This window comes from Spermophilus citellus (genome assembly GCF_964194105.1).
Source record: "Spermophilus citellus genome assembly, chromosome: 14".
NCBI classification, from domain to species: Eukaryota; Metazoa; Chordata; class Mammalia; order Rodentia; family Sciuridae; genus Spermophilus; species Spermophilus citellus.
This window is the reverse complement of record NC_138194.1, coordinates 85,855,340-85,880,317: the sequence shown is the minus strand read 5'-3', so window position 1 is coordinate 85,880,317 and position 24,978 is coordinate 85,855,340. Positions and strand designations below refer to the sequence as shown.

At 39.1% G+C, this 24,978-nt stretch overlaps 1 protein-coding gene across 5 annotated transcripts in view; it reads right to left on the bottom strand.

The window, feature by feature from the left end:
* COL14A1 (collagen type XIV alpha 1 chain) overlaps positions 1 to 10,927 on the bottom strand; it is a 205,969-nt gene extending 195,042 nt beyond the window's left edge. For 4 of the 5 annotated variants that reach the window (XM_081265815.1, XM_081265817.1, XM_081265818.1 and 1 more), the window contains exon 1: positions 10,308 to 10,927. The gene's annotated coding sequence lies outside the window, so the exon portion shown is untranslated. Of the gene's footprint in view, positions 1 to 9,416; positions 9,541 to 10,307 lie in introns of those variants that run through there. The other variant, XM_081265816.1, reaches the window with a different exon arrangement.
* Positions 10,928 to 24,978: the final 14,051 nt, after the last annotated feature.

The window sequence follows — 24,978 nt, the reverse complement described above, 5'->3', positions numbered from 1 at the left end:
GAGACATAGGATGGGTAAGTTTTTATCCATAAGAGATGTTACCAAACTTGGGGCAGTGGTCATATGGCCTCTAAATTGGCTTCCCCAAGTAGATTTTTAATATTTTAATATTCACTTTATGGTAGAACTTTATAGTCAATTGATGATCTAGGTCAGGAAGCATTAAAAATTAAAATAAAAACAGTAACACTAACAACAATAGGCCCAACCTAGTATCATACATTTTGGGTATTCCTTATTTCTTCTCTCTACTGAAAATACCACCCTCCTCACAGACAGAATCATAAAGAACATTTTCAGGATTAGCTAATGAGGTCTTCTTAAAAATAAGTCCTGGAACCAGAGGAGTAGAGGAAGAGGGACAGGGAAGAAAGGAAGAGAGAGGAGAGAAAGGGCAGGTACTAGGAAAGAAATCGTCTGCATTACATAGACATAGATATATATATATAACCTTTATTTTGTTTATTTAGATTTTATTTATATATATATATTTCCCTCCCCCCCTGGGGATTGATTGAACCCAGTGCCTCACACATGCTAGGCAAATGCTCTACCGCTGAACCACAACCTCACATTATATTACGTGCACATATAACTATATTACATTGAATCCCACTATTATGTATAATTATAATATACTAATAAAAAATTTTTTAATAAGTCCTGATGGAAACCATTAATTATTACCCCTCTGATAGAATGTCATGATCTGTTAGCATCATAACATAGAAGAAGAAAATGACAAATTAGGAAGGAATAAAGAAAATCTACTTTTATTATTGTCAGCTTAGCTGTTAGTCTGTCTCTTCCTGAGGAAACTCTCCATTGCGCATGAAGTGGCTACTGACTTCTTTTCCCTATACCCAGGCAGAAGGCACAGCAGTCTTATTAGCATGAAGTGTCAAAGGGCAGAGTTCATAAATGCCAGAGAAAAAAAAAAAGTGAGAATGGAAATGTCAGAAAAGAGTGAGCCACATTGCAGGAAGGGGCAAAACTGCACAAACCACCCCCCTCAAACCCTGGACATTTTAGAATGATATAGGATCGATTAATCAGAAAACTCAGTGATAAATGTATGTACTTAATTCTAGAAAATATGAAGCCCATCTGATAGGAATAAAGAAGTCATAAGTGAAATTGGAGATTTAACACTCTTTTGAGGAATTGAACAGATAGGCAAAATATTAGTAAAAATGTGAACAACTCCATCAACTAATTGATATTTATTGAATAATACTTCTAACAACTGCAAAATGTGCATTTTTTAAGTGTATCAAGAAAATTTAACCAAATAGTCCAGACTCTGTACCATAAAATGAGGCACAATAAATTTCAAGAAACTGAAACCTTACAGAGTATGTTTTCTGACAAAAGAATTAAGCTTAAAATAATTATTGATAAAGAAAATATAAGTTCAAAATATTTGGGATATAACAACCTGCTTCTAGATAATACATGGGTTGAAGAGGAAAGAACAATGTAAATTTTTAAATATTTCAAAAGGAATAAAAGTTAAAACAAAATTCATTTAAAAATTGTGAAATGTAACTAAAGAATTAGTTAAATATTTGTATAAAAAAGATTTTAAATCAATGCTCTAACTTTCCACTTGAAGAAGCCAGCAAAAGAAGACCAAATTAAATCAAAATTAATTTGATAGAGAATATAAAGATAAAAGTAAAAATTAAAGAAATATAAAACTAATTGAAAATTAACAAAATCAGAATTTGCTTCTTTGAAATATTAATAAAAATCATAAACCTCTAGAGTGTGATCAAGAAACACACCTAGATAGAAAACACAACCAACAATTCAAGAAATAAAAAAGATATCACTACCTATTTCACAAAATAAAAGCTGATTTTTAAAAAGGGAAACATACGAAATGTATGTTATTAAATAAACAATTTAAATCAACAATTTAGTTTAGTAGAAAAAGCTGTTGAAAACTCAATTTGCTGAAAGAGATAGATGAAGAAATGGAAAATCCAAGCAGTCCTATATGTATTATGAAGATTGGATTTTTATTAAAATTATTCTCACAAAGAAAGTTATAGCCCCAGATAGTTTCATTGGTAAATTCTATGAAATATTTAGGGAAGACATAATACCAATCTCACTTACACTTAGAAAAAAGAGGTAAAGGCTAGTATAACCTTTCTATCAAAACAAAATATCACTATATAAAATAAAAATTATGTAAAAATATCCCTCATGACCATAGATACAAAATCCTTACAAAAGGAATGTTATCCTCAAATAATGTTCAACAATATATAAAAAAATGATAATAATCATGACCAAGTGGGATTTATTTTCAGGAATGTTAATGTTGATTTAATATTTTAAAATCAATACCATTTATCATGTTGACAGACAAAAAACAATCATCTTAATAAATACAAAAAAAGGATTTGAGAAAAATCAACACCCACTCAAAATTAAAAAGAAATTCAGTAAACTAAGAATAAAAGGACCTTCTTCAATATGATAAGGGGATCTATGAAAAACTCATTGCTATTATCATATTTAATGGTGAAATAATGAATTCCATCCTTCTAAGACCAAGAATAGACAAGGATATTAACTATTTCCATTTCCACTGATCATTGTACTAGAGGTTTGATCCAATGCAATAAGACAAGAAAAAATAAAAAATAAAAAAATGAGAAGAAAGGAGTAAAAGTGATTTATTCACAATTAACATGATTATTTACATGGAAAACCTAAAAAATCTATGAAAAAAATTAAAACCTATTTGATCTAGTAATTAAATTTAGAAAGGCTGAAGGACATAGATCTGTAGTCAAAAGTCAATTCTATTCCTATATAAGAGCCCCAAATAAATAGAACTATAGCATTTCCCATATTTTCTTTTATTATTCTTATGTATTCAATTTTTACACTTAAATCTTTAGTTACTAGAATTCATTGTGATGTAAATATAAAGATTTTAACTTTTTTCCCCCTTGATGTCCAGCCAATTATTCCCATACCATTTATGGAACACTCTGTCTTTTATATACAGGTTAGAACTGTTAGATCTTATTTTCTATTGATCCATACATTCATGAGTGACTACCAAATAATATAAATATCAAAATTTTATGATATCTTTTAATATCTTCTTTTAAACATTCTTTCTGACTATTCTTGTTACTGAAACTCTTCAAAATTGGGATTAAGTTAAATTAGATCAATTTAAACACAGTAACTTTTTAACTAATATTTCATCTATCAAGATGGGTATATTTCTGTTTATTCAAACCATTTTCATTTTCTCACAGGCATTTTATGTATTTAAACTTACAAATTTGGCAATTAAATTTATTTCTAGATATTTCATATTTTTATTTCATGTATATGTGTGTGTGTGTGTGTGTGTGTGTGTGTGTGTGTTTCTTTTCTTTTTTAACCAAGGACTGAATCCAGGTACAGTAAACCACTGAGCCACATCCCCATCCCTTTTTTATTTTTTATTTTGAAACAGGGTTTCACTATGTTGCTTAGGACCTCACTAAGTTACTGAGCCTGGCTTTGAACTTGTGATCCTCCTGTGCCACTGTTCATAGCATAAATAGGTTTTTCTTTAACCAGATTGTAAACAAGTTGTTGCTTAATAAAACTATTTATTTTAACATTAGTTTTGTAACCTATCACTTTGTAAAGGTTCTTAGTATTTATAATAGCTTAACATTTTGTCAGTTTATAACAGTTGATTTCCTAAATGTTTTCTGCAAATGATATCTTTCCTACACATTCTGAATTTTCTGCTTTGGCTACTATTTCCAAAATATTAATAGTGGACACCTTGTCTTGTTATTGTTTTTCATAGAAACGCTTCTTTAACATGACTTTGGTTTTAATGATATGTGGTTACACACACAGGCAGATAGAAGACAAACACATATATACTGATATAAATGTATCATGTTAAGTAAATAGCCATCTGGGTAGATATTATCATTAGTCTGAAAAAATGCTAAATTTTTGTAGTGGGCTATAGAGAGAATCATGTGATTTTTTACCTTTAATCTATCATTACAATGAATTATATTAATCAATTTCTAATACTAAACTTTTATTTGAAAATATGATCTCAGCTTGATACACTTTTGATGTATTACTGGACCTTCTTTGTTAATATACTATTAACAACTATATTGACCAGTAAGTGAGATTAGTCAATAGCTTCACTTTTTATTATGCTGTCAAGTTTTTATATTAGTTTTACTTTTGTGGTTTTACAAAAAGCTTCAGTTTTCCTTTTTCTACATACCATACGATGGGACAGCTGTAGTAAGAAGACATTGGTATCATTGGGCTTTCACATTTTTGTTAGTATGCTATTACAAAACCCATAGGATTTGGTACTTTGGGGGAGATGAGGTTTTAACAACTTTTTTCACATTTTGTGCCTATTTATTTATAATTTCTGTATAACCTAGGATAAATCTTAATGATTTATATTTTGTCCAGTTTTTGTAATTTATTGGCATATATTTATTTTAATTACCAAAGTTTTAAATTGCCAGTAATGTTGTGATTGTTTTCCATTCTCATTTCTTACCTTGGGTATCGGGGCTCTCCTGGTTTTGCTTTTTAAAAGACAAAAAGCTCAAATTCATGGTGATTTTTGCACAAGATAAAAACATCAAAAAGGAAGAGAAAGGAAATAGTAAAGTGGTAGTGAGAAAAGGGAGAAGAGAAAGGGAAATGGTAAAGAAGAGGATTCGAGGCAGGGGACACAAGGGTCCTCACCAGATGCAGGCCTCTGTCCCCACAATGGGCACTACTTCAAAGAGCCAGTCTCTAAACTGTTGCTGGTACAGTGAGACAAGGTGCTTACTCCAAAATATAAATAGAAGAATTGCCCTGTTTCCTTCATCAGGAAAGCTTTACCATGAAAAAAAAAATACCTCAGTTGAACCAACAGCATGCTTAGGGATCTATGTGATTCGTATCCTGACGCAATTTTATCTCATCAGGAGCAGGTAGCAATTCCCATAGGCACCAACTAGCAGTAGCACTAACCAGGCCTCCAACGAATGCATCTGTTCTCCATCCCATTGCAACTCTCCAATTAACTCCATGGCTGTGGTAATTGTTCTTACCGTCTGAATATTGGACACTACAACACCTCTAGATGGGAAGTTGAACTCATAATGAAACAAATTCTTATACATAACGGGCAACCAATGAATAATGATTTAATTATCAATGTTTGGATGCTCAGGGCTGACGCACACACAGTCCAAAGCTGAGGTACTGCACAATTTGTACTTGGTTTAGGGTAATGACACTTGAAATTAGCACTCTCCTTGCCAGTGTGTGCCTCAGTTCAGAGCTGTGCTATCCAGTGATGCTTTCTTCTCCCAACGATATGGACCCGGAAGGGCTGACTTTTCCTAAATGACAGAAAGACCCTATTAAGTCAGCAGTCCTATGAGTTACTCAAATGCATGACATTTGACTGCACATTAGCCTCAGAAATGCATCTGCTCCAGCAGTCTCAAACTAGATGCTCTAAATTCTATGTGATGGGAGCCAGAGCTATTCCAAAAGTAAGGCAAATTGGACTGACAGTTCCCTGACACAGGAATGTTCCATCATCTGGCTTCTACCCACCCTCTCCACCCTTTCTGTTTTTAAGGACTGACATAGAGCCTCTTTCAAAGAAATGGGAGATTTTTATTTGTAACCAAATCTCTTATACTCAGTATAAAAGGTTCAGACATTGTTTCCTTCAGGAAGAATTCCCTGATCCTCCACATTTGGGATCAAATGTTTTTGCTTTTGTTTTCTGGTTCCTATAGGAATAACCTTTATTTCCCATTCTGTAGCATCTAATACTGTACTGTAGCTGATTCTATTCATTTCTACTTAACCAATTTGAAAGTTTAGCACAATGCCAGTACATGATAGAAGGCAGGACCAGAGGGTGCAGGAAAAGCAGAGTAAAAAAAATCATCAGTAGAATATCATTTTTGGAGATCAATTCAGTGTTCTCCTCTTTGCAAAAGCAGAGACAGAAAGGAACAGATCTTCATTCCATTAATGGTCTCCTGACTGCCCCTAGACAGATGTGTCCTAAGACATTTCTAACAGATTTGGCAAAGTCCAGCCTCCCTCTGGACCAGTTTTCACAAGCAATGCAGGCAATTCTTGGGAGGAAAGAGATCAGACACTGCTCCCTAAAATTCAAAGTTGAAGACACCCATCAGGGGAGTACCAACAAAGGCCCGTGGGCAGAAAGTGCAACAAGGCCACTGATAAAAAATATGACCTTGAGGAAATGGAGACTCTAAGCTCTACACCTTAGCTTAGAGTCTTAGAACTTCCCATACACTCTCCTTTCTATTCATTATACCCACAAAACAGTGGAGGCAGGAAAGAAAATAGTGAAAAGAAATTTTAAGTGAAAAGAAGAAAAAGAAGCAGGAGAAAAGAGAACCCATTGTTGTCTCCCAGGCTCTGTACTAAGTCACCTTAAACCACCCTATGAAGTGGCTATTGTTATCCGTGTTTTCCAGATGGGAAAATAAAAACTAGAGATGTAAAGGGACGTGCGTAAGAGCACAGGCGCAGCAAGCTGACGTCTCCTTCATATCTGTATGCCTTCCATCCTCTGCTCCGGCTCCCAGATTGGGTGGCCTCAGTTCCAGCATTCCCAAGCCACTTGCAATCACAAGTGACTCCCCCATCAGGGAAGCTGTTCAAGACAGTGTCCAATGTGATCTGGGTCCAAATTTCCATATAGACTTTTCTTAATCATCTTCATCTTAATCCCACAAAAGTTTTTTTTTTTATCTCCATGAAGCTCAGTGGTTTCATCACTAAAGGAGGAATAGTTACTTCTCCAAGTACATGAAAGGCAAGTGTGATTCTAAAAGAGAAAAGGACAGATACCTAACAAATAACTATGTTGAGATTTCTGCTATGTTTTGGATCATAAATGTGCCCCAAGGACCACGGGTTAAAGGCTTGGTCCTCAGGGTGTATTACTGGGAGGTGGTACAAACATGATGAGGAGGGGCATAGTGGAAGGTCTTGAGGTCATTGGAGTGTGCCCTTGAAGGGGGTTGTGAGAACCTGGTTCCCTCCTCTCTTTCTCTCTCTCTCTTAACTCCCAGACCTGTGACATAAGTAATTTTGCTCTACTATGCTCCCACTGTGATATACTATCTCACTACAGGCTCAAAAGAACAGGGCCAGCTGCTCATGGGCTAGAACCCCTATCACTGCAAGCCACTATAAACATTTTCTCTGTTATATAAGTTTGTTATCTCAGGTATTTTGTTATAGTAACATAAAGATGAGTAGCACAATTTCTTACACACAATAACACACAGAGAGACACACCAGTCGCCCCCATGGAAACAAGAAACAGTTTCCACTCAAAGTTTAGTGTATATAGAAGAGTTAAAAAAGTGGATGCCTGCCACTTTTTATTTACTTATAGAAAAAGTAAAGGAGAATGATTGTTTTCCTGATACTCAGCACTATCTGGGGGCAAATGTCCCAAGAAGAAAATTTATTTTTGTCAATTCTCTTTCTATTCCCCTTTCCCCCACTCCAATGCCAGTTCCCCTGGGGGACTCATCTTATGTCTCATTTCCAATAATTTTGTTCTCCACAAACTGCCATAATCCCAGATAATTTGTTAACTTGGAGTTTTTTTAAATAGTCATGCCTCATCCTGCAGCAATTCAAGGCGGCTCTTGTCTCTTTAAAGGAATCTTAGTATATACTCCATCTGCCAGGAAAACAGCAGTCATTTGGCTGAACTTGGATAAGACTGATGGCAAATGTGGCTCTAGTCACATCACTGCAGAGACTGGCAACTGAAAATAAGCAAACGATCTTTTACTAGGGGACCCTGGGAAATATTTTAGATCCAAAGGGAGAACACCCCAAGGGGTCTTTCTTCACAGGCTGGGGGCTCTCCCTAGTACCCCTTAAATCACATCAGTTTGCTCAGCCCATTCGTAAGGCTGACCCTGGCTGAGTCTGAGAAGCATGGGGAGGCCCCAAGCGTTTTCTGAAATCTTCAGCTGGACTGTTAACAACAGGAGAAGGGCCAAAGAGCTCCTCCCATCAATCCTGAAGCCCGGGACCCATCCAAAACTGCTCCAGGAATCCTGATAGGTTCCAAGGAATCCTGCCCAGGGAATTACTAAGAGGCCTCACCATTGTGGCTCCTCTCCTTCAAAGGGACCTACAGGAGGTCAGGGCTACAGTGGAAGTTCAGGTCCATTCTGGCTCAAGCCCCCTCAAGCACAAGGACGGGTGCCCACTGATATGGAGAGAGTAAAATATATCCTATGCATCATGGATGAAGCCTGAGAATGTCTTGCCAATCAAAAGAATCAGTCACAGAGAACCACATACGGTATAATCCATTCCTATGAAAACCACAGAGCCAGGGTGGCATATTAAGAAGAATTGTAGAGTCACTGCTTACTCCACAGTTATAGGCATATAGGTATATAATCCTGTGTTAGTTCTACTGTAGGTATATCATTCTGCGAACAGGTATTTCTTTGGGGGTACTAAAGTGTTCTTAAATTATGGTGATAGTTGCACAATATACTAATATAGTTGAATATACTAAAAACCATTGCAACATTGCATTGTATAATTTAATGGGGCAAATTGTTAGGTATGGGAATTATTTATCAATAAAGATTTTTTTTTTTAACAAAACTATCCCAAAGTCTATCTTACAACAAGCAAGTCACTGGATCCATGTTCAGAGGTGATTCATCCAAATTGCTCTTTTGAACAACAACAACAACAAAAATCCAAATTCCATTCATTCATTCATTCTAAATTGCCCAGCAAGCTCTCTGCGTGCAGCACTGAATTACTTGTTAGCAATCAAACACAAGTCTCCTTGTTGCAAGTAGCTTAAGCCGTTCCCTGGACTAAACTGGCAACTGGCCTCTTGACCACATGCTGCAAATGCAAAGTGCCCTCCTGGCCCTCTGTCTATGAGGGGGTCCTATGCTTCTATCAAGGGGAATCAGGAAAACTCGTTTGCATGTCTGCTCTCCATTGAGCCACCATATTCCCCTCTTTTCCACCCCACCCCTACCCCTTTAGCTGCCGCCAGCAGGGGACTCTCCAAAACTTACAGAAGGGAGTCCAAAACTTTCAGAAGGAATGGGACTGTCAACAGCAACCCCCAGAAACAATGTTCAGGGAAAATCAGGCCCCTGTGAGAGCTATACACAAGCTTCACTTGGACCCTTTCCCTAAGGCCAGGTCCAAAGCCAGCGTGGATCTTAGCTGAGCAACCCTTGGCTTTTGCGACATTGGACATGCTTCCCCCAGAATTCAGCGCCTGTAGTCTCAAATTTGCAGGAGGCCTCCAGGTCCTGGCCGGTGACTAAGTTTACTCTAAGGACACATACCGCTGCTCTTGAGCTAGCTGTTATCCTGCTCAGCCTGTGCTGTGCGCACTGTGAGCCAAAGTCCGGGTTCTCCACCCAGGTGCTGCATACTAGAGGACATAAAATTGGGAGGGATCCAGAGGAATGCAAGAAAAGAAGTGAGGGAAGAAGAAGCTAGGCAAAAAGGGTCCTCCAATATCAGAGCATGGAAGTGCACTTCAGCTCAAAGCCACAACCTCCTTGATTCAGACACCAAAGCAAAGCATACTGTGTCCAGGTTTCCTGCAGCAGAGACCTGGAGGAGCGCATCAGCGCCACCATCCTCCATCATTAAGTTCTGCCTGGTTGCTCCCCTTTGCTTCCAGCACCTGGTCCTTGGCTACCCAAATCTGTGACAGTACAGAGGATGGTTGCGTGAGTGTTGCCTCCCATGATCTCCATGATCTCCCAAACTACACCAAATACAGACTAAATAAGAACAGTGTGTTCACTATGCACACACAACTCTTCAAGACAAATCACTAAGCCCCTTGTCCGCTATATAGTCGCCTTTACTAAACCCCTTCTACATACTGGAGACTCCACCTTCCCGCAGCCAAATCCGGCTTCTTCAGCCGCGCGCGAGCAAGCACAGGGAGAAGCACCCAGGAGCAACAGTATCTCCACTGTCACCGGACACTCATCTCGCAGAGCCACTCATCTCGCTGCCCAGAGAGCCTGGCGAAGAGGTATCTGGGCGCATGGTCCTGTCCCACCACAAGGATCCCCACGCCATCCTGGGAGCGCGCGCGTTCAGACAAGGTCCAGGGAATTGCACTGCGTCTGCAGGTGGCTCGCTCTCTCCACTTTTCCTTTCTCGAGAGGAGTCTTTTCAAAGCCAAGCCAAAAAAGAGCAGAGAAAGTCGAACTGACCTGTGCAAGGCAAGCTTCCAGCCCAGGCTGGAAACCTCTTGGCGACTAAGGAAGATCCGCCTGGAGTTGGTTCCCAGCGGCGCACCGCAACGCACGGTTCCTTGTTCGCTTCCCTCTCCTTTTTTTTTTTTTTTTTCCTTCTTTTTTCTTTTTAAAATTTTTTTCTATTAGCCTTTCTCCCTCTTCTTGTCCCTCTCCCTCTCCCGCTCCCACTCCCCGCCGCCCCGAGGCACCTCCGCCTCCGCAGCGCTTCGCTCCCGCTGTGTGCCCAGGATCAGATAAGAGAAAAAGGAAGGGCTACGGGCAGCCAATTATAAAGCGGACGGTGGCCTTGGGGGCGGGAGGTGAGGAGGTGGGAGGCAGGCCCAAGCCCCTAGCGCCCCCCACTTTCTCTCCTCCTCCTCTCCCGCATCCCCGCCCCCACAAGAGAAGCAGAGGAGCCGGGCCCCGCCACACACCCTCTCCCCTGAAGACCTGGCGACCGCCCCAGGTACGCACTGCAGCGGTGTGTAGTGCACCGGGAGCGAGCCACTCTCTCCCAGGGACTGTGACCGAGGCTCAGGCAAATCTCCTAAAACAGCTCCCCTGAGTTCTATGGAAGGTCTCTGTGTCCTCCTGTTTCCAGGCATTCTTCTCCATCCCCAAAGACCCGCCTTTCTTTCCTTCGCCTGAAAAGACTGGGCTCCTATAACAGCCCCCTTAGGTCTTTCCTCTCCTTCTCAACTAGTCCAAGTGGGATATAAACGCCAAAGCGACGATTGTCAAACTTTAACGTACAGGAGAATCATGTGGGGGTATTAAAATGGCCATTTTTGTTGCAATGAAAAGACGAATGTCGACAGGTTCGTGTGGTTAGACCGCGCGCAGAGATTCTGGTTGACAGGTCTGAACTGGGACCAGGGACTGCATTTATCAAACACTCGTTCTGATCCATGCGGATCATTCTTTGGGAGGTTCTACCCTGAGACTTGAATATCATCAACACCAGGAGCTCCAGAGCCCCTCGCTGGTTCCCTGGGGAATCGGGCCTACGCTCTCGCCCTCTGGGCCCTCTTAAAAAGTCATCTTTCCCATTTTTTGAACCCAACTTAACAAACCCCACGCGTCCAATTCTTTACACTATAACTTGTGGTTCGCTTACAAATGTTAGAGAGGCTGAGTAGAAACTGGAGATTTAGCAAGACCCTATTTTTGTGAGAAATCACCTTCTCGTCTTGGAAAACTGAAAAGACAGTATTTCGTCACAGCAGAAAGCTGGTGATGGAGAGAAGAGAAAGGGCAAGGAGTACCCTTAGAAAGTCCTGGAACCTGCCTCCTTCATGCTCGGCTGAGAATCCAGCAGAAGGAGCTGTAATGTTTGACACCCTGCAAAGTGGTCCTTCCCACACTCCAACCACCCGAACTGCTCAGAGCCGCCTCCTCTGCGCTCCTCGAATTTAGTGTTTGCACCCCTGCCCAGGCTCTGAACTTCACTGTTGCGGTTGGAGTGAAAAGGGCGGGCTCCAGCTCCCGCCGCCGCCCTGCATGACTTTGGGGTGGAAATTGGCTTCTGCTCAGCCACAGGGTGCGGCCTCAGTAAGGCGCCGTTCTGCTTCCGCGCTTCACTGAACCCCTTCCTCTGGGGTCAGATGGCCAGCGCAACCTTTTAGAAGAACAGCGCCCACCGAGGCCTCTGGACGCAGTACTGCCAGGGCGATAGCGCCACCTAGTGTCTGTGCGGAGTTTTGAATAGGGCGGGAACTAGAAAGATGCCTACCAACTCAGGAGATTGACAAATAGCATTCCCTAAATGCAGCTCCTAGAGACAAGTACTACTTTGGTTAGATCTTTCCCCTCCCCGCTTAATACAAGTGCTTATTCTATTCCCCACTTAACTAACGAAAATTTACTCTTTTGCTTTTCGTTCTTACCAAGATACTGATGACGGGTACAAACTTTTCTTGTAATTCCCTTGGGGGAGGGAGTTGCAGGTTATCACAGGTTGAAAGGAAAAGATGGGAGAGGAGTATGATTGCTTCATTACAGAAAATTAAGAAAAGAAGATTACCTGATGGTCTTAAAAACAACAAAAAATATACAAAATCCCGTAATTACAAAGAAATCGTGTTTGTTAAATAAAAAGTCTTACATGATTTGTATTGATTTAATGACCATATAAAATCTTATTTTTAAAAAAATCTAATTCATACTTCCTTTATCTCTTTAACTTGTTAGTAAATAAATTTCAGTTAATGTTAGCTCAGCATAGTTGGTTTCAGTTTTCCATATAGTTGCAATTGTGTGTAAATTTCTAGTCCTTGCGGGAGTGTTTATTCAACATTTATCTTAAAGTCATCCCTCAGAGTGTGGTAGGGTACAGAGAACTGAATCATAGAAACAAGACCAGAAGACCCTGCAAAAATCTCTCTCCTTTTCATCTAGGAATTCCAGTTTCCCACAGTTGATTCTCACCCTGAGTTTGTGACATGACTATAATTTTATTTCATTTCTCCCCAGTGTCTCTGTCTCTCTCTCTCTCTCTCTCTCTCTCTCTCTCTCTCTCTCTCTCTCTCTCTCTCACACACACACACACACACACACACACACAGCCCCTCTCAGTCCCTGAAGTCTTGCAGGAAGGCTTTAGACTTAAACCTAAATTGAAAGGCTCTGTCCTTTGCCTGTTTTTACCTGCTGAAGGTATTTTGCCTTGCTAAATCTAACTTTTCATGTATAAGAAGAAGGTGGTTATTTAAATCTTAGGGGATTGTCAATGGATTAAATGACATGTATTTATGAAAACTACATTACTCAAATTGGTATTCTACCCCTTCTGCCCGTTGCATATGGCTATACACTCTTCAGCAGTTCCTTCTGAATGATTTTCTGTTCAGTGTATCCTGTGTGTTGCTGTTGCTGGGTATCCAACCCTGGGTCTCCTTGGCAAGTGCTCTACCACTGGCTAAATCCCAGCCACTCAATGTTTCTTACAAGAAGTTCTGCTGGCATTTTGGGCGGGACAGCAGCACTACCCCAAACTTTGTAGAATATTTGCCATTGCTAGTCCCATAGGCCAAATTCCAGTAGCAGCCACCCTATCTCCTAGTCATGATGAAAACCAATAATACCATCACACCTCAAGCATGCTGTAGCAAACCACAGTGTCTAGCTGAATGAGTTATTTGAAGTTCTACCTCAGTGGCTCTATAACAGTCAGCTGTGATCCCCTAGAGCCCAGCATCTCTTTTCCCTTCATACTCAATTAACAGATAGGAGCCAGCTGATAACACTATGTCACGCCTATGACCAATCACTATGGCCCAAGTCCCCAATCCCTGTTCTGATGTTCCATTACTCAATGTTGACCTCCTGCTCCTGTGACTCTGGTATTTTCCTCTTGTAGCAGCACAGCTGGTTACAGTTAACTTTAGCATAGTGGGGAGCCTTCAGGACTCTGCCCCAAATTCAAGGATCCATGTTCTTCCTAATTGACAGAAGAACCTGCCATAGCAGCTGTTAAATATTTTGTATTTCACCCTAGAGTGAGATATGAAGAGCTCTGCATTCCTTTAGGAAACTGCCTTCACTTCATTGGATACAGCTGCAGGGATGTAGGGGGGTGTCTATCATTCAGGGGTGGCAGTGCCCTGTTTCCCCACCCAAGTATAGGCATAAACTGTAAACTAAGCCAACTGAATACTCTCCTCTCTCAAACATGAGTATTAAGTGGTGGGAAACAAGAGCAGAAAAAAAATGTATTAGCTGAACTTTTATCTCAGCTCATCCTAACAGTGAGAATGGAAGGAATGCCAGCTCCCCACATTCAGATGCTTCTCTTATACCCAGTAGGAGCACTCCAAAGTGGCTTACTGGTTGTTAAAATATCAAAATGCTTCAAGGCCAGTTGGTGGATAGCTGCTGGCTCACAACCCTGAATATCCTCTCTACTATCACCTTTCTGGGGCCACTGCCCATATTTTTCTCTGACCAACAGGTCTTTGGATCAGCTTAGGGCCTCTAGGTCCCTGCTGAAGTCTGGCTGTAGGCATTCATTCTGATTGAATGGTTCATGTGCCATCCTGGTTGCTCAATCTCTGGGATACCAGTGCTGCCCAGAGCTCCTAAACACCTACCTGGCTCCTGTCCTTCCTGAAGCTTTGCTCTCAGTCCAGTGGGCAACACTACTTATGCCCGTTTTTATTTTTATTCCCCTGCTAATGGGAGAAATGCACCCAAGTCATCCTTTAGTTTTCCAGTCCCCAAGTTAGGACAAAGGACATAAGAGAAGTTGTCCATGTTTCCCCAGATTGTTAATAGCAAAATCAACACTAGAATTCAAAATTCTTAGCTCCCAGGCCAGAGATTTTCCTACCGTAGTGTGCTAACAACTTTTCAAACATTAGTGATACCTCTCATGCCTATACAGAATTTTTGCTTTACAAAGTGTGTTGAAGTATATCACTCTATTTTATTACATTAGTTCTTCAAGGTAAGACTCATTCCGGGTTCAAACTATGTTGTCTTATTCTTAATGTCCTGGAGTTCTCTTCTCATAATTTCGCTTCATGGTCTTGGACCAGTGAATTAAGACATTCTTCATCTTTTCAGCTCCATGGCCCATATCAAAGTCATGACTTTGACTGCAGCCAAGTTTCTCATGTGTGACAGCACCCTGTCAGCATATGCATATTGCATAAAAGGTTCTATTCATACCATAATAGTGCTGGCACAGGCCTGTGATCACATATGTGCCAAACTTCCTTCACTTTACAATGAAGAATCTGAGGTCCAATTCCTGTCCAAATCCCCCAAAAACTTCAGTGGCAGACATTGCTAGATCTTGTGTCATCTGAAAAAGCAAGACTCATTCACATAATAATAATATCATGAAAAGAGCTCACACATGGGAGAGCTCGGTGGGCTATTTTAGCTTTTTATTATTTTATGAAAATAATTCATACGTGTAATTTTTAAAGTCAAGTGATACTGAACATTTGCAAAACGTAAATAATACTGTCTTCCTCTCTGAAAGTAACTCTTTTTTAGTTTCAGCAAGGTAATAATTTTTTTCTGACATTTTCAAGTATCTTTACTTCTAAATAATATGCATTTGCTGTTATGTGTCTTTACTATCTTAAACATCATCTGTGTTTTTTTCTATTATGATAGAAGAGGAAATTTTTGTATGCTGCCATCCCCTCTTCTACTTTCTGAATGTGACTGGATTACAATTTTGGTAAAACTCATGTTCAAAATTTCCATTTTTATGCCATGTAAATATCATTTATATAAAAACATCATAATATATTATGATTAGTTTCCCTTTCTACTTTCAGTTTTCCCAAAATTAACTTGACTAAAGAAAGGAATATTTACCTTATCTTGCTTTTTTATTTACTTAATTTTCTTTTTGCTTTTTTTGCCATTTCTTCCTACTATTTTCACTAATGTCTCAGTACAATAATCCATAAGATCATATAGACCAGGGATATGTTTTAAGCCATTTCTCCTTCTCTGGACAGGGTTCCTTTTAAAACAGCTGTATCCTGGCCTTTGTTTTTCTACTAAACATTCCCTCTGCCTTTCTCCACGATTGTATTCCTTATTTCCTGGATATCATTTCTTCTTCTCTTTTAGTATATCCCTCTGATTTGGTAGAGTATGTCCTCCATGAATTTCTCTGGTACCCTATTTGATTCAAATGTATGATATGTCAAGATCATTGTATTGTCATGAGCAACTAATAAAAAAAAAGCTGCTTCAACGGGTATCACATCATTTTCTGGTGCAAGCTACATAAAGGGACCCAAAGACATGTGTTTTGAGTTTCTCCAATAAAATATGCCCTCTTAAGTTTGTTTTCTCACAAAGTTGATCTCATTGCATGATGATAAATACATTTGACCTTAGAAAGCTAACAGCAATGTAACCATACACTTCCTTAATAACCAAAATAAAGCAAAAAGAGAAAGAAAGAAAGAAAAAGGTTCATAGTAGCAGGCATAGTGACAGCTCTGAACAGCCTCTCTTTTGTCATGCTACTTCAATCTGAATGGCTTCTATCTTCGTCAGTTTGGGTGGCTGTCTCAGATGTCATAGACTGGATGGCTGAACCATCAGAAAGTTACTTCTCACAGTCTACAGGCTGGGAAAGACTAATATCAAGGACGCTCCAGATCCCACAACTGCATATTGGTTTGCAGATGGCAATTATCTGGTATCCTCATATGGTGGAGAGAAAGATCACCCCTCTTACACACTAACCCCGCTCAGGAGGGCTCTACTCACATAATCTAAAGTCTTCCAAAAGTCCCACCTTCACTGTCAGATAATGGGACTGAGGCTTGATGGAGTCCATAGCCACCGGCCACCAAAATCATTATTCCATAGGTTCTCCCTATTTCTCTCCTGTGCTATATGCCCCGCTTTCAATTTTTCTGAATTCTGAGTTGTTTTGCCCTCTCATTTTCAATAGGGACAACCCCTAGTGGTAGCCTAAGGTAGGTGTATGATGCAGGGGAGATATATTTTTCAGGTCTTGGATGTAGCTTGCCCTCACAGCTCATTACTAGCTTAACTGGGTGTGGGATCTGGCTTAGAAATTATTTTCCCTTAAATTTTTTGAAGATTTTTGCTTCTTTATTTCTTGCTTCTAGCATTGCTGCTATGATTGAGAAGCCATTGTGACTTTTGGTCATCCTTGAGTTTGTCTCACCAAACTTTTAATTCTGGAACATTGCAGAAGCTTCTTTTTGCCTCCCGTTTTGAAATTTCACAGTGAAATGCTTTAATATGGGTTTAGTTTAATCAACTGTATTCTGCATTCCATACACCCTTTCAGTCTTGAAATTTATACCCTTTGGTTCTGGGAAAGCCTCTTTAAGCATTGAACTAATGAAATTCGCCCCTCTGTCTGGATAGTTAGCCTAGTAAGCCTCTGAGAATTTTATATATATATATATATATATATATATATATATATATATATATATATATATATATATAATTTTTCCCCTTTTTCTCTGTTTCCTATCTCTTTGTCTCCCTGGGTATTTAAATTTTATTTTAGTCTCTAATTTCTGCTATAATATTTTAATTTCTAAGAATAATTTTTATCTTTTTACAGTCTTTCAAATAGCATCCTATTCTTTTTTTTCCCGAAGATATTAATGGTAAATTTTTTTCTTAGACTTTCTCTCTGTGTAAACTATTTTCCAAAAGACTGTGTCTTTCTTAGTTTGGGATTCCATCTTCCATAGAAACATTACTGAGATTTCTGTTATTCCTTGGTGGGTCTGCTTAGTATTAAGTATGAAAAATTACCATATGATTCAGAAAGCAGTGAATATGTGTAAAGAGAGAGATTGAAAAAAAATGTTAACCTTTGCTGAACCAATGTGAAAACTGTATGGGTTTTCTTCATAATAACCTTTCAACTTTTCTGTTGATTTGTTTCTCAAACAGCTTCTACTCAATCCTCCTTGTTTTAACACCAATCCTTTTCATCCCAGAGCTATGAAGGTTTGTGTCTTCCCCAAATTTGTCAAGTCAAAATATTATTGGGAAGAGGTGCCTTTGGGAGGAATTAGGTTTAGATGAGTCACAAGGTGGAGCCCCTATGATGAGACTAAAGCCCTTATAAGAAGAGGAGACCAGAACTTTCCCCTCCCTCCCTCTCCCTCCTGATAGAGCTAGAAAGCAACCATCTGCAAACAGGAAGCAGGCCCTCACCAGACACTGAATCACCAGAACCTTGCCTTGGATTTCCCAGCTCTACAACTGCAAGAAATAAACATTTGTTGATTAAACCACCCAGTCTACAGTATTTTATTATTGCGACCTGAACCAGCTAAGACATTCTGTGATGCTGCTATTTTGGACTCTGGCTTTTGAAGAGACTGTGATATAGACTGAGTGGTTTCTCAGCTTCCCTGACTCCACTGCTCCTTAGAATTAGATTTTCTTCAACACATCTGTCACTACTCATCCATTCATTTTATTGTGATGCTTTTCATTTTTTCTCTTAGTACCTTTTATCACATAAATTCAGAAGGTTTGGAGGAGGAGACTATGAGATGTGAATGGTCAAGATACCATCTCAGCTAAGAAGCACCTCAAAAGACCTCTGGGGTGGAACACTTATACTCTCCACTTGAAGAAGCAGGAACTGAGAAGGAGGAGGAAATTATCGTGGAGGTAGTAAGTCAAAGAGATACAACTCAAAACCTGTCACCAAGGCCAATATCACCTGTCACCAAAAGAACTAATATCCTTATCACTGTGTTAATATATCTTCCTTATTAACATTCTTTTAATCAACTTAAATTCATGTTGATTGCTTTTTCCTGTCAACTGAGGAGAATTGACTATTCTGAGGAAATCATAATAATGATAACCCCAAAGAGCTCCATAGAAACTAATGACAAGGATGAAGCACTGTTTCCTGACTGAATCCTAGTGAACAAGCCAGCCTGGTAGAGGAAAAGGAAGAAGTTAAAAGCATTTACATTGAGCCAAAAACTACAAATTATTCCCTTCCATTTTAGTTCCTGCTCCTATAGATGGCACACTCCATGGATATCCATGAGACTTCCTCTGAAAATTCACCCCCCAGAGAAAATTCCAGATAATATAAAACCATCAAGATATATCCACCAAGACCAAAACAATATTTAAAACACTACTAACAGGAGCAAGACTTGAAACCAAATTCTGAACTATTTATATTCCATTACCTTTTATATGACGAGGTCTAATATATGTGTGCTTTTAAAACTTACTCTTAGGGCTGGGCATAGTGGCACAAGCCCAGCTACTCAAGAGGCTAAGGCAGGAAGATCATGATTTTGAGGCCAGCCTCAGAAACTTGGCAAGACCTTGTCTCAAAATAAAAAATCAAAAGGACTGGGGCTGTAGCTCACTGATAGAGGGTCCCTGGGTTCAATCCCTGGTACCCCAAAAAATTACTCTTTTAAATGATTTAGATGGATATACCAGAAATAAACTATAAAAATATTTGCCAAAAAATGGGTCCTAAATAGTCAGACAAAAATAAGAATAACTTATAAAAATATTAATTATACACGCACGTATTGCTCATTTCAACCAAAAATGCTCATCAATGAACAGTGTGTGTACATATCACCATAATAGAATTCTAATAACTTTAATATTTGCACTTCTAGAAGCACTTAAGTTAATGCAGCTCTGCAAAGGCCTATAATTTATGTTATATTGCTGTACTGAATTTTCCCCAATATTAGGTTCTCCATTTTTAAAGCTGAAACAGTGATGCTGTTATGAAGAATGTCGATAAAGGTTATCAGTGACACAGTGCTCCGCTCATAGTATGGTTTCAACAAAGGCTTGCAGAGCTAAACTTATTTCTATGGAAATCAGAAGAGGGAATCCCAAGGTCTGGAAGTCTTTGTACTTTGGGGTTTTCCTATGTAGAAAACATCAATTATAAGCTTCTTTAGAGAAGCAGATGTGCTAATAGCATCTCCAACATAGAACCTTGCTCATAATAAGGGCTTGCTAAATGTTTGCTATACCGAGTAGGATGAAATTAATCAGTTATAGCTCTTTGATTCTTCCCATGTGGCCATCATCAGTTGTAAGTCATCTATCTAAATCCATATGTGTAACACATGCGGGTTAACTAAGAGGGCTGGTGGCTCTAGACTCAGGACCCATACACTTATTTACATATTCATCCCACCAGGAAATACTTATCTACCACCTTTGCCCTACCTGGTGAGATTCGAGGCAACAGGGACACACAGTGAAGATGTTCCTGCTCTCTTGGAGCTTACTCATAAGGGAGATTGATGGAAAAGACATAACAAAGAAAATCGTAGAACAACTTCACTGGCAAGAGGTGGAAAGAAGAATAAGACCAGGAGGTCAAAATGGATACAAACTGCTGTGTTGCATGGGGTGGTCAGGGTGAGCAGACACCAAATGAAGACAGGGAGCCTGCAGTGGAACTAACAGGAGGAAAAGAAAGGAAACATGAATGCAAAGTCTTGAGGATGGGAGAAGAGCAGGGAGGCACAGAGACTTAAGAGGAGTGAGCAAGTGGGCCGTGGCTACTGAGTGAGGTCAGAGAGGAAGATGGCTCCAGATGCTGTCAATATTGTAGCTAAATCTAGGGATTGTAGACAAAGACTTTGGCTTTTTTCTCTGTGCAAGAAGGGGAGTTGTGAACAGAACAATGATATGGTCTGATTTAACTATCGGGGAGATCATTCAAGCATTCAGATCTGGCTTTCTTGTGTTTTCTTCTTATGAAAATCTTGTTTTGGGGAGAGACAATTTTAAGAATAATTTTTACAAGTTGGCTACTTTGCTTTCAAATCTTTGTGAAATAAACCATCACACATGATCCTCATCATGATCCTGTGGGCACAGGAAAACACTTAGTTATCTTCCATTTAGGAAAAAAAGAGAAAAAAGAGGCAGAAAGAAGGATGTGTTGTGACCATGTGGCAGAATCCAAGATTCCTCACCAGTATGGGGGTCAACTTGCAAGAGAACTAATGGGCTAGATTTCTCAAACAGCACAAAACATCCAGAGGAGGTTCCAGATCCATAAAGGGTTAGATGGATTCCTTGTCTAGAGGTGTCCTGCTCAGGGCCTTCCCCTTGAACTGAAGAAGGCATGCTGACGAACTCTCCGTTCATTCCATACCTCCTGGAAAGCTAACTTGCCAAGTCTGACCTGTCAACACTTATGATAATGAAGTAATTCATGAGGCAGCCTGGGATGAGAGGGTTGAACAGAGTTTGAAACTTTCTTACTCCACAGGACAAAAATGCAGTTTCAACAGAGAGGTTTTAATCGATGATCAAAACAAATGAATCTGTCTGATCGTTCAAATGAACACATGCAGCATAGTTGATATAACTACAGGGTGCCATTAATATTCATTTGTAATGCTGTAAGGACTTTCAGTTATTTTACTGAGGACCTAAACCCATCCACATCTTGGAGAAGCAAATTATTCTGTTGAAGAGAGTGTTAAATGGTGATAAATCTGAATTGTTCTTCCGAAAGACATTCTCTTTAAAAATTATAAATGTGGTTTATATATTTACACAATTGAACTTCATAGTTTAAATGACTGCCAGCAACTGTCTTTCCTTTTTTGTATATTTTTATGATGTATGCAAGTGGAATTTTCCTATAATCTCAAGTATACTTTTTTTCCCCAAAAACTTTATTTTGTAACAGCACCTGCTTCCACATACAGTGGATCTTGCTGGAGTGATATTTTCTTTCACATTTGCCCAAGAAAAGGGTGTGTTGTGATATCGTTAGAGCTCATGATCTTCTGGTTTTCACCCTAAATTTTTTTATATACTTCTCTGCTCCATTCCGGGAAGACCCATGAACAAGAACTCCAAAAGAGTGGAAAGTTGTAAGATGCTTCATCTGGAGTTACTGTTTCCTATAATGAGGTAGTGGAGAAAAAACAAGAGACAATTCCAGTCAGGGGATACTCCCACAAAATAACAGAATGGTCCTCCAGAAAGCACCTGGGGGACTGATGACCTCCTCTGTTCTCTGCTTCCAGGCAAGACATCATCTAAGCCTTTTCAACTCCTCAAACTTTTGGAAGACTCCAAAGAGAGAGCCACACCCTCTGCTCCCTTTCCATCAATAGCCTCATTACTGGGGAAAACTTTCCATTTCTGGAAATCAAAGAGCCCTACAGAAGATAGAAGCCTATACTCAACCGAGTTTTTCCCAGAGGCTCAAAAAAAAAAAATAAATGTTTTTATAAGTACAAAAAAAAGAAAGGCTTTAAGTCAAAGCTGATAAATTATTAAAGATACTATTGAAAAGACAGCTGGGCATGGTGGTGCATGCCTATATTCACAGTGATTTGGGAGACTGAAGCATGAATAAATAGACAAACTAGTGGTGGAAACTAGAAAGCATAAAAAGATATGGAACTCTAATGTATGATAAAGTTGGCATCTCAATTACTGGGAACAACATAGGCTTTTTAGTAAATTGGGTTAGTAAGAGAGGAAAGCCCTTAGGAGATGAAACTCTATCCCTTCCTCACACTTCACAAAAGGAAATTTTAAAATGAATGAGAAAATTAATTATAAAAATTAAGTCATGCAAATACCAAGAGAAAACAGATAAATTCCTTTGAAATCTAGTGAAGGAAGACTTTATAAATATGTGTACAAATCCAGATATGATGAAAGATTCATGAATCCAACTGTAAAAAAAATTTTAAGAAAAAAATAAAACTTCGCATAGCACAAAACTCAAAATCATAAAGACAAAAAACAAACTGGGAGAAAATGTTTTCTTTATTGCAGATAAAGAATCGATATCCATTTGCCAGCAAATGACCTGATTTAATTCTTTATGGGTGAGTAAAACTCAATTGTGTATGTATACCACATTTTTTAATCCAACCTTCTACTGAGAGACCACTAAGCTGGTTCCTAAATGTGGCTGTTATGAATTATGCTGCTGTAAACACGGGTATGCATGTATCACTATAGTATGCTGCTTTTAGTTCTTCTGGATAAATAACCAGGAGTGGGATGTCTGGTTCATATGATGGATCCAACACTAATCTTTTGAGGAATCTCCATTCTGCTTTCCAAGGTTACCAATTTGCTGTCCTACGCAATAGAATACTGTGTGTCTTTTGAAAAAATAATAAGTATTGGTTTTTAAATAACTTCCAGAACACATTTTTAAATAAAAAAGGCAAAATACAGGGCTGGGGATGTGGCTCAAGCGGTAGCGCGCTCGCCTGGCATGCGTGCGGCCCGGGTTCGATCCTCAGCACCACATACCAACAAAGATGTTGTGTCCGCCGAGAACTAAAAAATAAATATTAAAAATTCTCTCTCTCACTCTCTCTCCTCTCTCACTCTCTCTTTAAAAAAAAAAAGGCAAAATACAGAAGAGTACACCATAATGTACAATACAATAATGCTATTTTATTGTACAAGAGAGGAGGGAAAATAATAGATGTGAAATGGAGGCAGTGTTTCTGATTATTTAACAAAACAAAGCAAAAAAGGAACGAAAACTAGAAATTAAGAAAATCCTTATCCACAAGATAAATTAGGAAAAAAAATAATAGGAGAGGAGGATAGACTTCTCAAATAAACCTTTCATTATAATTTTCACTATTGTAAACTATTTTGTGTTTTGCATAATCAAAATACAAAATGGGATCAACGAGGATGGATCTAAAACCTAAAATTTAATATGAACAGAAAAAAACCTGATCTTTACAATATTTCCAATGAATAATATAGCCACACCAAAGGGAAAATGAAAACAGTCCAATCACATCTCTACCACTGTTCTTTGACTACATGTTACTCATATAAAGACAAAAGAACTACTAAGAAATCTTGAATTCTATTTCATGGGTTTGCTATTGACTGAAATATGGGTGCAGCAAATCTGATGCTAACTTGTGGGCATTGTGAGTGAGTAAATCAGGAAATAAACTGATGTTTGGGGAGTTCTTCTTCCCACTGTGGAGCAGGGAGATAGAAATACGGAAGGAGGAAAGCCAAGGAAAAGCCCTGTGGGAATGAGCTGGGAAGAACCAAGAAGCAATGAAGTCCCTGTGGTGCCCTGAGCTTGCTTTCTAGGTACTCAGCCCCAATAAAAGGAGCCAGTTTGGAGAAATAACTGACTCCAAGATAAGAAAAGAAAATACAAAATAAGCCTGGAACATCTTGTTCCAGAAAGTACAGAACTACTCAAAGACGGATGAGGTCATGTTAAACAGACACAGCCGGTCTGAAGTGGTTCCCCTGGCCAAATCTGGAATAATTTTGAGAATGAAAATAAATTATAATAGTAATGGGTTATAATTCACTGGATAAAATATTTTAAAATTCATGGGTCTGGAGATATACAGCAAAGAAAAGTTTTTCCTTACTGTAGAATGCCAAATAATGGATGTAGAGGGACTCCCTATTTTGCACCATATGTAGTAAAAATTGACTTAGGCAAGAAACATCACTGGGTGCTAAAGTTATTAAGTGGTGGAACAAGATATTTACACACCAAGAAATTATGGTATTGGCACATTGAAAACCAGTGAAAAATGAAGGAACAATTTGCTGGAACTACTGGCATTATCCTCCAGTGGCTTCACATTGCTGTTAGGATCAAGTCAAATGTTCTTAATACAACCTGAAAGATCTGACATAACAGCCCCACACCCACCTTCCCCACTCACCAACTCATCACACCCTGCTCTCTCATACTGCCTCTCTTCCAGCACTCAAGTTTTGGAGTCCCCCTGGCTTCCTCCTATGACAACTTCCTATTCTCCAATGTGGATACTTCTCTCTTTATTCTTCATCTAGGTAGCTCCTACTTTCTTTAGATCTCAGGCCACTATCATTGTAAAGCTTCCCGACTCTCTAGAACCAGAACAAATTCCCTATTTTGAGATATTCATATTAGCTCTTCTGTAGAACTTAAACCTCTTATAATTCTACATTAATGTAAGTCTTCCCTAGCTAGAATTTAATTTCCCTGAGGTTCAAAATCATTTAATCACTTTAGTATCTTACCACATTGGCCAAAATCCTGAGCCAATAGCCTTGATAAAGTAAGGGATGACTTTCTACAGGATCAGCTATGGTACCAGCTCAGTGGCAACATCTTGTAAGGCTGGACAAT